Source organism: Drosophila novamexicana, unplaced genomic scaffold (assembly GCF_003285875.2).
Source record: "Drosophila novamexicana strain 15010-1031.04,08,12 unplaced genomic scaffold, DnovRS2.1 tig00000024-arrow-pilon, whole genome shotgun sequence".
Lineage (NCBI taxonomy): Eukaryota > Metazoa > Arthropoda > Insecta > Diptera > Drosophilidae > Drosophila > Drosophila novamexicana.
Window position 1 is genome coordinate 1444044 of NW_020824768.1, and position 14945 is coordinate 1458988.

Below are 14945 nucleotides of genomic sequence, written 5' to 3' on the forward strand. Positions count from 1 at the left end.
GCGCGGCGCGCACTCGAACTCGAACTCGAATTCGGTTACAGCATTGTTTGCCTGTGTTCTTGCTTATTGCTCCAGTTTCGAGACGTCGGCTTTTCGGCGAAATGGGTCAAAAAGCAATTAGCATGCACGTTAAGCCAGAAACCAGAGTGCGCCAGTGCAGAGCTTTAACTGTAAAGCCGACAAAGGTTAGCGCCTGCGTCGGCAGCAACAACGGCGGCAACGGCGACGGCGACAGCGACAGCACTTCATTAAGTTTGCCTTGGCGGCGGCTGCCTCAAACAGCAGAAACAAAAGAAAAACTCGTAATGATTGCAAATATTTATTTTGTTTGCGCAATTGTTGATTCTGTGCGGCCAATGTGACCATAAAAACAGTCGAAACATATACAAAAAAAAAACAAATTCAAAATCGAAAGTGCATTCAACTTACAGAATCAGCCAATGTCTGCTAGCCCTGCCCCCCTGCCTCCTGCATTCTCCCTCACCACCCGACCCACTGATTAGTCAGAGAGCCAAAATAGACGCTGGCATTGATGCGTGAAAACAAAAACCCAAATTACATTATAAAAGACATTTTGTTTCATTTCGCACAGCAGCCATTTGCAAAAGCACAAATTATTCGTGTGTGTAAATACGCAATTGTCGCTCTTTCAATGACATCAACAACAACAACAACAACAACAACAACAGCAAGAAGAGTTTTCTGTCTCTTTCTCGCTGCCGTGCATGACTCACATTCGAACTTCTTTCGATGCTGACACTCAAGGCAATTTATTTATTACCCCACAGCACTATTATCAGTCATGAGAAAAAAACCTACTCTTTACAAAACACATGTATGCATATGTATATCGTAATTGCATATCTTCCAATTCTTTTATGATGAATATTTCCAATTGTTTGTAAGCAAATACATTTATGTATATAAAAATACAGATATGAAGTCAAGGGAATTTCCTAGAGCCAGTCGGAAATCGATTTATACCAATTGCACATAATCTTAATGTAATATAAGCCCTATGCATCAATCGCTTAGAGATGCGAACTTCTAGAAATTACGAATCATAACATCTTTTATTGTAGAACCCGCTTTTTCTCTCTTTCTTCTTTCTTGTATATGTTTTATTAGTAATTAGCTGCTTACTAATTGCCATAGCTTATTTGCATAGTGATTTATTTCCATTCGCCCTCCCCCTCTTAATAGCCCGACCCCTTCTGAAATCGCTGCCCATAATCAAAGCAATAACCATGCACTCCCACCCCAATTGCCAATTCGAAGTCTCTGCACACACACACACACATGCACGCACACATGCACGATGTAAAGAGCCAAAGCAGAGCCAAATGTCCAGCTAATGATAGGCTAACGCTCAATCAACGATAAAACTAAATTGTGGCACACGCGCCTCTAAAGCTCTGAGGCAGAGCTATTTATAGACCAGCTGCGAGTGCGAATGCGAGTGCGGGTACTGCTATCAGCTGCAGTCGCAGTGCACGTTCAATTAAAAAAGAGCAACAGCAGCAGCAGCAACAACACAGCGTCTTGTAGTAGGTGCAGCGAACGCAAACTCACCTGACCACAATACACGCACAGCGGCGCAGAGAGTCACGCAGCGACAAATTCACCACAGTCTGGCGTTCCAACCTGCCTCAAGAGGCCTAACGTAACGTAAGCGCTGGCGTCATCTACCTTTTGGCTGGCCACCTTACGTTATATTTCTCGCTCTTCACGTATTCTTCTTGCACATTTGACGCCGTCTTCGTTTTTTGGCTGCCTGTGTGTGTGTGTTGTATTGTTGCTTTGACGTTTTTTGGCGCTTCGTGGGGCCCACAAGCCGCACGACAATATTTGTGGCTTTCAGTTGCTTGCCGAACGCGCGCATGTTTGGACGTACATACGTCTCGTCTCCACAGTTGTGAAGCCGTTCAAGCAAAGTGTAACGGAAATTTCAGCTGCCGCTCAGCTGCGCGCGTCGCGCTCTCGCTTCTGTTGTGTTGTGTTGTATGTGCTGTGTTAATGTTGTTGTTGCTGCCATTGGCAACAGCGTTTATTAAAAAAAAAAGTATTTAAACTGCATTAGTTGTTAAACAAATTGGTAATTATGCGCGTGAATGCTTAAAGAAAAACAACAAAACAAATATTGCTTTTTTATGGTTAAATGGCAACGATTTCGTCAACTGGCGTTAACTGCCCAACATTAGCAGCTAAATTGTTAAATTGCAATTTATTTTAATATTGATTTTTTTGCGTGTCACTGTGTCAGTGTCAATGGACAGCGAATTATCGGAGGTGTCTAAAACTTTGAGCACAATTACGGCTCTGTGTGGGCGCAACTCGAAGCTCAGTGTCAAAGCTTCTGCATAGAAAGAAAAAAAAAGTTCAAGAAACATAACTGAAAAGAAGAAGCAGCAACAACAAACAGCTGTCAACGATTTGGTTGTTTTGTCTGCACTTCCTCTTTGTCAAGTGCTTCTTCGCCTTGTTATCATATGCACTCCTGGCAACTGTCCTGCTCTCTCCCTCTCTCTCTCTGTCTGTCTCGCTCCCGCACTATTAAAGATCTGCGTGTGTCGCCCTGTGCCTGCTCGTTCTTTGCTGGAGACATAGCAAATGTTGGTACTAAAAAAAATTGGAAATAAAAAGCCAAACGAAAATCCCAAAACCGGAATTGTGCAAATAAATCTCGATATAAGACTTGGATGGGCCACAGTGTCTGCGTTTCCTGCTGTTCGTATTGTGACGTGCGGCAAGAAGAAGCAGTACAAGCAGCACAAGCAGCAGCAGCAGCAGCAGCAGCAACAATAAGACTTGTACAAGGAAGCAAAATCTTATGTTGATTTGCCGTATTACGAGCACACTGAAATATTATTATTTATTTTCACCCATTAACGAAATTGCCGTTTGCCTAGGGGAGCAGCCCGATCGCCCCCTACCTCTCTCTCACTCTTACACTCTGTCAGCGCAAGTGTTGTACAACGCGAAAGTTTTGCATCTCCAACTGTTAAATGGGTGCTGGGAACTGCACGAATTGCAGCTGTCGCCTCGTAACCTACAAAATGAAACGAAAACAAACAAAAAAATATTGTATATATATATTGCCTGCAAATTACCAAAGTACTCAAACACTGCTCCAAATTCCGCTGTCTTTCAATTAGACACAATTGCATTATAAGGCCAACTCTTGAACTGCCCCCACTTTCCCCCTTCGCCCCTTCATTAAAGCCAAATCTTCTGCCAGCTGCACACACGAGCCCAGCATTTACTTTAATATGCAAATAATGCTGTGGAATTTATAATGGCGAAAAATGAAAACACAACCGTATAGAACCGAAGCGTAGCTATCTGTGCAAAATAAAAAACTCACAGAAGTCAGTAGACAGGGGGCTGGCTAGGGGGGGCAAGGGGCATAAACCTCATTTCAACGCGGCTAGTGGCTAAGTACGTAGTACCAGCCACTAAAAAAAGCGCTTCTATTTAGTTATAAACCCAAACACACGTTAAGAGTGAGAGAGAGAAAGACACACAAACACACAAGCATACACTCATGTGCAGCAATATCTTGACAGTCTGTCTGGGAAGTATTAGTACAAAGGTTTTTAGATTTTATTGAAGACATTTTTTATAGGTTTCAAAAGTAAAAATTAGCTTGAAACTTAAGAAGCTAATTCAAATTTATTTAAGAAAAGTGAAATTTGTTTTCAAAAGCAAGAATGTGCTGGAAGAATAAAAAGTGAGGGCGAAAGATATTGTTGGAGAAGGGAAACTTAAAATTTAAATGCTTTCAAGCGCGGAAAGCATTAAATTAAATTCGCTTGTCAACTACTTTGTTAAATTGCACAATTATTAGAATATATAATTTTATGCAACATTTTTCAATGGATTTTTATTTTTAATTTTTAACTGATTTTTATTTTGATATTTAGTAACATTAGAACGCTTCTCTAATAAAGTTAACTTCTATTTGTTAACAATTTGAAAGCCCTTTTCCAAATAAAGTCCCTTTCCAAATAAATATTAAATCAAATATTATATTTACCTTATAAAATATTGACATTTGCGTGTTTATTGTTTGTTCTATGCATTTATTATCCTGTTCAAACATAAATTTTTAAATTTAAACATGCACTTTAAGCATGTATAGTGTATATAGAGTCGATTTCAATTTTTGAACATTTTAATCTGAAGTGTGTGCCCTTTTTTCGCATGTTCTGCGAGCGCATACTTCTGGCAGTGACTGTGCCCGAAACGTAGTTACAATTTTAATTATCTGTCAGCGTAATCTGTGCCCTGTGCGCTGCCCGCAACTGCGACCGCGACGCCGACTGCGCAGCCGACTGCGCTGCCAACTGCGCTGCCTGACGTGCCAACGGCGAGACACTTCAGGCACAGCTTCAACTGCAGAGGCTTTTTTTTGCTTTTTTTTTTGCTTTGTTGGCTTTTGCGCTAATCCAATTTTTTAATTGTGCGAAGAGCAGCGCAGCTAACGGGTGAGGGTGTGGAAGGGGGAGGGTGGCTGGGGGGAGTGAATGGGCCAAGAACAGCGCAGAGCACTTGGCTTACTTAGTTGAAGCCTGGCCGGAAAAGAAAACCAAAAAGAATTCGCAGCGTGCATTATTATTGCGCCTCACTGTATTCGCTTTGAGTTGAATTTTCTTTTGGTTTGGTTAGTTTTTTGCGTTATCTTGAGGTCGCTTATCTCTCAACTGGCTTTTTTACTTAGGCTACATCTGTTGCCGTTGTTGTTGTTGTTGTTGTTGTTGCTGTTGTTTGTGTTGTTCGCAAAGTCAAGGTGAGGCGCGTTCTGATCTCTAACTCGGGTCCAGACGCAGCGACAGCTAATTATAATTCTCAACTTAATGTCAAATTATGTTGAATGACGAACTTTGTGTTTTGTTTAAGCTGCTTTTGTGTCTTATGTCAATTGCGTGGGAATTGTTTATAAGCTTATGTAAGGCTCTAATCTATGCGAAATTACCAACGCTTTTTGGCCAAAAACACACACACAACATTTTTGGCTCATTAACTAACAATGAAGGCGCTTGCCAAAGCGCATTAGTGAGTAATTTGTCTTTTGCATTTCTTTCCTTTTGCCATTATATATCATGTATATATATATATATATATATATATGTATATGTGCTCGCTTGCATATCTTTGTCGGACATTTGCCGATAAAGCAACGACAGCAACAACTTAACAACGAAAGTGTTAGTGTTGCAACCACGCCCAGCAACAACAACAACAACTACGAATAGTTGTTGCCTTTCTTTCACAGCTTGAGCGCCCTGCTAAATGGTATTGGGGTCAGATTGTTTGTTTGTTGCACGCCACCAAAGCACTCGCCATATCTAACTACAATATCTGTGTCTGGTATTCGCACGTCACATGAAATAAACACAAAAATAAATAACCTATTAGCACGAAGGTTTTTCTCAGCCTGAAAACGGTTTATTGATTTTCCTCAACTACGCACGCAATTTTCTTTCTTTAATTTTTTTGTTTTTTACTTTCGTTTGGCATAGATCGCAATATTTCTAGTTCTTCTTAACATTGAAATATCTTGCATATGCAAATACATGCATATATATAAATATATATATCCATATGATATATATGTAACACTGTCGAGCAGCTCATTTGCCCAGCTCCTCTTTTATGGGTCAAGTGCTCGCCTGGGGCATTTCTGGTTAAAATATTTTTGTCGAAGTTCTTGTGTAATTTGTCAATGTTGGGAAGCGTTTTCGCTCTCTTTACTGAACTTGCCCTCGGCCACAATTCTGATTTGTTTACAGAATGATTTTTCAAAATAACAAGCTTAACAAACTCTGAATAGATGCGTTGATATCTTAAAGTTATTCTAAACATACGAAAAGCATAGTTTTTTCTCGCAGCTCGCGCCGTAGCTCGTAAGCTTATTAGCTATAAAATAAAAGATACTTAATCTGTATCTACTATTCCAACCAAAGAAATTTGCTCAGGACTTCGTTATCGATTGCTTGGAAACAGGGCAAGTTATCGATTCTCCAAAACAACTCCAACTTCATACATATGAACGAACGGACAGACAGACGGACATAGCTAGATCGGCTCGTCCATTAATGTTGATCCAGAATGTATCTACTTTATTGGGTTTCCCTGTTACATGCATTTGCACAAAAGCTTTGCATATATTTTACCCATTTTTGAGGATTACTAGGCATATTTAATATAATTTGAACTAGCGACCTCTCGCTTTCTAGTTCGACGCTCAGTGACGAAAGCCACTCAGGCTTAGGACGTCACGTTTTGATGTTTTCCCAATAAATTTTGGTCCATGTATTTCCCCCACTTGGAGATCTCAGTGCTCACTTTTGAGGACAACCTCATATATGTCTATGCCTTATCATCATGGAGTATAAACTTTTTCCAGTGTTATTTTTGACTTTAAATTACCCTTCCAGACAAAAGAAATCAATCAATAGTTATGGGATATGGCTCTTAGACCCGTTACCTTTCTAAATATAAATGAATGTTGGATTTCTAGTATTTATGGTTGATTATGCTTCATCAAGTCAAGATTTGAAACTTCTTAACGCCCGTCTCGAAGGCATTTTATGGGCCTTTGAACAAGTTTTCTTAGCACAGCTCAGCTTTGGCTAATGAAGTGATAACATTTGCCGGCTGTTGCGGCTTATCAGTGAGATTTTTCAACAAATTTTCTGTGATTTTTATCGCCTGTAAAATCGCATCATCAACGGTTTTCAATAGTTGTAATAAAAGCTGATTATAAATACACTATGCTACGCGTTGTGCCCGATGCTGGTGGAATCATAAAAGTTTGATTGTGCATAAAAAGTTTACGGCAAGAAAACGGACCGTAAAACCAATTAGGTAAAACGTAGCCTGATATCGATAAGTTTCCATATACATATATATATATATATATATATAAGATGCGGTGAGGGGCTACCCTTACTCATCTGCTGCGCTTGGCCAATCAAGGCAGCTATTTCAAAACGATTTGCGGTTTTCCTTAACAATAAAAATTATTACCGCCTGCAGTTACACTGCGCATCGAGTATTGAGTATCGAGTTTTGATTGTTATGAGAGCATCGGGCCATATAATGGAGAATTACGCTTATTGATCAGATTTGCGAAACTGTTGCGACCTTGAGGCTGTTCAGTAACGAAAAAACAGAAGAAAAGAGCTTCGTAAAAGAAAAGAAATGCAAACAGCTTGTGCCATATTTGAAATTTAACGAGCGTGCAATATTGAAATACTTTGAGCTTGAATCAGACCAGATGCAGATACTTTGTTGCTTTGCCTGTGAAAAGGGTGAGGGGTTAAGAGGGGAATTTGGTAACAATATGACTAAAACAAAATCAAACACAAAGCCGGCTCTGTTAAAGGGTTTCTCTAGGTAAAGATCTGTAAGTGTAAGCATATTGTTTACCTGTTTACCAATCAAGTTGAGGCTGAAAGAAACCTAGTTAAAAACGCAGGTATATCGCGCAGTTGACCCTGAGACTCAGATATGAGTTAATAGCTAGTGATTAGAGAGCTAGTTGAGGTCTGAACTGGAACAGAATAGAATTGATAGTACGGGGCATCTGTGAGAATATTAAGAATCGCAGCTGTCGAACCAGCAACTATTTTTCTGGCAGCTCAACTGTAAATTCAACAAGAATAACAATTAATGATTTAGTGCAAATCTCTTTGGGGGCTGCAGGTGGGAAGATAAGCTCCCAACTTTATGACATTCGAACTATTGCTTAGCCCTAATTGGGCTCTTGTCTACGGAGATTTGTTTATAACTTGAAAAGGGCTCTTATAGGGCAATATCTGTGGCTGCAGAGCTAGATTTAGATAAGTTTGAATAAGAAGAGTAACTTAAAAAAAAAACTAAAATATAGTATAAATAAAATAGTTTATTACATATGCGAAAATATCATTTATTAGCAGTACTTTCTGCTGCAGCTCGATCCTTTTTATTTGGGGTTGAATGCCGCGCTTTAAGCCTGTCATCTCTTTTCTTAGTATCTAAGTTGATTGGGGGTTCTTTCGGCGAATGATGGTTGCCAATATGCTTGAGCAGATTATATTTGCTGGTAAAGTCCTTGGGGCAGTGACAACACTTGAAGGAACGCTCGCGTGTGTGTACAATTTGGTGGGGCTTGAGCGCAGATAATTGGCTAAAACACTTATTGCATTTGGGGCACTTAAAGGGACGTTCGCCTGTATGGGATCGATGGTGGATTGTCAAGTTGGCATTTGCCCGGAATGCCTTGCCGCATATCTTGCACACATATGACTTTTTTTTTCTGCTTGGCATATTGCTCTCAGCTGTGCTTTGGCTTTCGGGCAAGCTCTCCGCCTGGCTGTCCAGCTCGGAGCTCTCTTCTAGCTCCTGTTTGATCGAATCCTTGACCAGTTCCCAATCCTCTGCCTCCAGCATGTCGATAAAGTCTTCCATATCGTTCTCATTCAAACACGTGTTTATCAGCTTCTTATGACTCTCTTCGGACTTGCGCCTCAATCTAAATGCTATTCGCACATCGGCAATGCACGACTTGCATATCATTTTCGTCAGCTTATCCGTTGGCTTCACTTGATACTTGACGCAAGCATTTAGCATCTCCGCCAGGCTGGGCTCTCCCTCTGGCAGCTGCCCCTCATCGTATATATCCAACACGTCCGCTGAGCTGAGGCAAACGCGACACACTCTGTCCATGTCTTACTTTGTGCTCTTCGCTCCAAAGACTGCTGCAAGGGTTCCAGTCAACCAACAATTTATGCTCTGCTTTGCTCAGAACGAGTATTTTCGAGGCAGCTTTCGGCTGACCTGCGCCCATGTGTTCGGGGCAACCCTTACTTATAAGAGGAACTGGTTTAGGTAGAAGAAGGGTCTCTTTTTCTGCACCTAACTATTAAAATGTTCTGCAACAAATGCTCTAACATGTTTAGATGTTGTAGGCGACAAGTTTCATGTCAATAAATGGTATACTCTCTTAATTACACCCTTAGCTCCTGCATAAAAAGGGGTATGTTGGGTTTAAAGCAAGCAGCCCGACGATAATAGCTTAGTTATAAGTTATCAGAGTAAAGGAATTTTCTTTCACGAGCTCTGAATGTTTTTCGTTTATTTTCTTCAATATCGAGATTAAGACTAAAGTATTTACAGCTAAGCAATATTTGTTCGTGACGTCTTGCAAAGGAACAGCTGCTTTTTTATACTCTACGAAGTTCTTCTGGCATCTATTGGTCATTTTTTCTTTATAAATATTTGATTGACATCATTTGAGCTCGACTGCAGCATTCTGAATGAATTTTGCTGCTGTTAGCATTATTTGAATTCGACTGCAGAAGGCATGCTTGTTGTATGGGTCCTCCTAGTGCCCGATAACGTGCTCCGTTTCCAAGTAATCTATAAAAATGCATATAAGAATCTTGATTTTTAAGCGAATCTCTTTATGGTTTCTTCGTTTTATAACTACCGCAGGCTCCCCCTAAAAACAGGATATCCTTTAGTTGGGCACTACCAAAGACAACATTAACACTCCGATAACGCTCTCACTGCTGAAAGAGCGAAAAAGCTAAAAATAGAATGCACTCTCAGCTTCGGCTCTGAAAGCAACTACGTTTGCATTTGAACGAATGTACATACATACGTAACATATATAACATACATAATGAATATAAATTAGGGATATGTGACAGGGTTAGCTCTAGAAAACTTACAAAATTGATTTCTGTTGCAGCCAAAGACAGTGCAGTTAATAACAACACATATTTTCATAAGCATAATTCCAAATCTCTTTGGTTTTAAGAGCCAGAGTCACCAAATTTTACATAAGGCTTTCAGAATAGTTTATACAGATCAAGTATCTTTTATTTTATAGCTAACGCTCCCTGCCTCCTTGCGCGAACTGAGTTTTGTGTTGGCAGAAAAAGATTTAGGGTATCCCCTAGTCGGCCATACGAGAGTGGTATACGCTCACATTTAAGCAACACGTCAAGAATAAATATATGTTATAAAGTCCTTTTGACCTACGTTTGCGACTCGTGGGGACTTATTGGGTTCTGTTGCCAGCTTAACAATAAAACACCTTTAAGGTGTAGGATTATTTGATTGTCAACTCCTATTGTTGGCCTACAGACTTATTAACTTATAGGTTTATGCATCTTGCGCTTTCTTAATGTTTGTTTAATCAGCCGCAAAGCTAATCAATCTTTTCAGAGTACACATTCATGTAGCCCTATAATTTCGATGTTGTACTCGATTTAGATGCCACAAGTTTTCGGTAAAAACCAATTCAGAAATCGATTTTCGTTAAAAATTGCATTTGAAATCAATCAACCTGCGGTTGACCCTGCCAATGTTAGCTGGGGCCATAATATAATGGCCACAATCAAGCGGCAGCTGTCAGGGTGCCAAACCAGCCACGTATCTTGCACCCCATACAAATTGCAACACATTTTGCGGCACGTTCAAGAAATACCCAAACCGTGCGGCGATTTATCAAAATGCTTGGCAACATTTTAAGCGGTTGCATGAAATCTGCATAAAATTAACGCCGCGTCACATTAGGCGCCTGACCATTGACCATTGGCCATTGACTGGAAGCTGCCGGTCTGGTCGGGGTCTGGCTGGGGTCTGGCCGGGGTCTGGCTTTAAATATTTATCATAAAATTCAATAAATATATACATATATGTATGTATATATATTGTCTGTGTGTGTGTGTGCATTATGAGTCGTCTGCGTTTGATTTATGCTTGAAAATGCAATGTTTGATAAGAGAAAGAGAAGATGCAATCGAAATGGAAAGACCAACATTCAACATACAACATTCAACATTGAACATTGAACAACCGACAATCAACAATAAACATGTGCAATTTATCATGGCCTAAAGTGAAAACACGCTCAAAGAAGAAGCAGCAGCAGCAGCCGCAGCAGACGAAGACGCATTGTTTATTAGACCATAACCATATATAAAATAGATGCTGGCTCCTCTGGAGGGCCCCCTCCCCCCCTCCCATCTTGCTCATTATAAAGAAATTCCATTTTTTATTATTCAAATCGTGCGCTCTGCAGCTGCTGCAAGAAAAAAAATATGCTTAAGCAGATCCCCAAACTATGACAAAACCAAATATTTGCCTAGCTTTTATTATATTTATATAAAATTCTTCCCATTTTGTTTTTTTTTTTTATGTATTTTGGCCGAAACATTTGTGCAAACAGGCGGCAACGTTGCGTATGATTAACGCGCTTAGATTTCGTCATAAAGATATCTAGAAAAAAAAGAAAATACAAGTGAACTATTTGTTGCTGAGCGCTAAAAATAACCGGGAAAATTGTTGTCAAACTAAACGAGAGTTCCAATTCACAAATGAAAACTGTCACACATTCAAATGTTTGCGGGGCGGCGGGAAATGAAAATGAAATGTGGGTCATTTACCCGGCAAGTTGTCAAACATTTTTTAAAGACTGCCAAAAAAAAAAAAAAAAAAAAAAAATGAAAGGAAAAAACTATTTTTTGCTTTTATTATTACATTGATTTTCTTTCCTTATGCTTGTCATACCCTGAACCCATTGAAAATGGGTTAAGAGAGTATATTGTTTTTGTGGATAACTATGTAACATGCAGTTGGAAGCATCTTCGACTGCAGAAAGTATAGATGTTCTTAGTCAGACGATGAGCTGAGTCGATCTAGTATTCGTAATATCGATAAATATCGATTTTGAGACTAACTCGATTAATTTAAGAGCTAGACATACTTAACTTGGGATGTAGGCTTTTATGATTGTAAACACAGATTAGGTACTTATCATACTTTGGAATACCTCTTCCCAATTCCCAGAAATGAAAAAAAACCCATTTATAAAGGCAAGGTCTTGCAAGATAGTAGAGTTCATAAGATTTGTACATATATTATAATTGTATATAAGTTCGTTTGTATGTCATACTTAGGACCTGAAAATTTCATAAAGATCGGACTCTAAACACCGAAGTTAACCAAGAATTACCCATATGTAGTGTCAGGCAAAGGGAAGAAGAAGATGCACAGTGGCTGCTGGGCGTGTATGTGTATGTATGTGTGTCAAGTAGAAAGCTGCTGTCGCTGCGATCAGGGTATCTCCTAGTCGGGCATCCCCTAATAGAGCAGTCCTCTTTGTTGTAGTTGTTGTCATTTCGATTGCACAATCATCGCGTCGTGGCCAAGTTTTTTGGCCCACTGCAATCAAAATATTAGTCACGCACTAACACACACACGCACACAGGTACACACATACACATACACACATACACACACACAATAAATTAGTGGAGCAAATGAATATTTACACATAAAATTGAATACATCTCATACTATGCAGTCTGTGTGTGTGTGTGTGTGTGTGTGTGTGTGTGTGCGTGAGATATTTGGTAAGAATTCATGTCAACTGCATTAAAAATAACCACAAAATGCCCAAGCAGATGAGTTGAGAGGCGATCTGTGAACCGGGCAAAGTTACGAGCCGAAAATATATAAATTTACAAATGTAGAAATAGATAAAATATGAAAAAAAAAAAATGGAACTGCGAGATCCATCAAAATGACAAAATATTTAACAGTTACATGGGGCTCGATGCTATTAAAGTTTGCAATTAAATAGCCAGAATATAGAATAAAGTATGTAGGAAATATTAAGAAATGCTCAAAAATATGTTCAAGCAGGTTTTTATGCACTTGCAGAGGCTATTCAAAGTTGAACACGAATCTGTCAGATATATATAAATACATATACTTGTTCAGCATAAGTCTTTATCTACATATCAACATTTTCCAATTCTCCATGAACTCTCTGCCATATCTAATGGAAAATATCTGTGCCCCAATGAAAACATGTTGCTGCAACTTTTTCAGCTCAGCTAATTGAGTGCATAAATATTTATCTATTATAATTTATTTTTTCTAATGAACTATTTACGCTATCTTGAATTTATAGCTAAGAGCGCAAGTTATTGTCTTCTAACCCGATTTTGTTTTTCTTTTCTTTTCTTTCTGTTGGGAACCATTCATGACACTTTCATCTTCTGGAAGCGCACCTTCTAAGCTGTATAAATTATACAATTTAGCGTTCCACATGGCCCATAAACCTATTGTGATGCCTAAGTGCTACCGTTTTGTGCATATTGTGAATGCCCCGCTGCCCCGCTGAACTGGGCTGAAGCATTAGCATATAGCGGGGCAAGTAGCGCTCTTCTCGAGTGCTGTCCGCCCGCTTGACCCCAATCCGGGTACTTCCCACACGCTGAAAGAGCAGCAGCAGCAGCTATTGCAATTAACATTTTGACACTTACATTTGACACTTGGTTTGACAATGGCTGCTCGAGAGGATGTGTGTGGCACTTGCGGCAAGCCGAGGAAGTGTCATTTGAGCACGTCGCTCTGCCAATGGTTCGCCTTTCGTTTCCGTTTGCCGGGCAATTTGTTGTGCCATTGTTATAATTAACTGTGAACGGTTCTCTCCCTCCGACTGGCTAGCATAATGAGTTGGCATTCTTGGCCAACGCATCGAACGCATACAAAATCAGTTGTCTGCACAGAATTCAATAAATCAAATGGCCAAGTCGAGCTGGGCACACGCACATTATGCGTCGGCATGCGGCGGCAGTCAAGGGGTTAGGGATCTAGTATATAGCGAGAAGCTATAGCCAGAGCTCTGGCTCTGGCTCCAGCACCGGCTCTGGCCAGTATCTGTATCTTTGGGTCTGTGTCAAAAGCGTTTAACCGATTGCCGTTGCTGCGGCTGCAACTGCAACGTGACACAATTTTCTAGCTGTGCGCCGTGCGGTACAAACTCGTTTCGAGCCCTATTTGAGCTGGGGCCATCGTTAGCTCTTGTTGATTCCATTTTATTGGCAGCTGAAATTATTTTTAAATGCAGCCGCTTAACAATTTTATGTGCTGCATTCGTTCAGTCACTCAGTCAAGAGGTCAAACAACTTTTGTGGCCAAAGCGCGCAGCTTTTCATCTGATTGTTCAAACCCAACCCCACCCGCACTGCCCCCTCTTCTAATTATTTGGTCATTTGTTTGTTTGTTGCTTTGCACCATGGAAAAGTGCATATGGTTACATGTGTACATATACAATAACTTTGCGGCTCTGCCCCCGCCGGCTGCTGCTCGCCCCAAGCATGACAAATTGTCTTGGAATGCGCCGCTTTTTAACCGAACTGGGCTTTCGTTCTGTTCTGTTTTTTCTTCTACATATATTTGGTTCCACGTACATATGTTTAAATATTTGCTGTGCACCGAAGCGCAACGCGCAAAACTCACAATGTCAAAAGCCAAATCGGTTTTCTGCGAATTCGTTGAGCCTATTTTGTGTATTATGTCTTTATTAGAGCAACGATAAGTATCTAAAATAGGTTTTTATGGCTATATCGAAACACAGTCTCGTCGCTCCGTTCACGTCCATTTGTGTACAACTGATTGTCGATAAGACAAGCCCTCGACAAGAGACTCTAATGAAATTCTACACAATCAATTGAACTTGAAATTCAATTCTACAAAACTCACGTGACGTGTAGTCCATTAAAGAATAGATATTGGGAATGGAATTTCAAGTTTAGTTTAAATAGCCTAAACTAGAGATGTTCTTCCTTAGCATATTAAAATGACTCAAAATCTTCTATAAAATTGTCTAAACTTTGTTTAATCAAGCATTTGAGGGATTATTATAAACTATTTACGGCAATAACTTATTCTAAAAGCCAAACATTACACATTGTGTATCTTAGAGTGGCCCAAAATCTTTTATTGAGAATAATACTTAGCTTAATAATTTCTTGAATTGAGAATAATAATTAGTTTAGTAATATCTTGTCTGGTCAGAATTTTATTTAAATAAGAATTATAAATTGTTGTAGTTTTTCTATAAGAATCTCCCAAAGTATTTGCTTAGTTTTATGTAT

At 39.7% G+C, this 14945-nt stretch overlaps 1 protein-coding gene across 4 annotated transcripts in view; it reads left to right on the forward strand.

Annotated features, from left to right (window-relative positions):
• The window catches only part of LOC115771272 (FH1/FH2 domain-containing protein 3), a 48060-nt gene that overhangs the window by 10556 nt on the left and 22559 nt on the right, over positions 1 to 14945 (forward strand). The gene's annotated exons all lie outside the window — the stretch shown is intronic.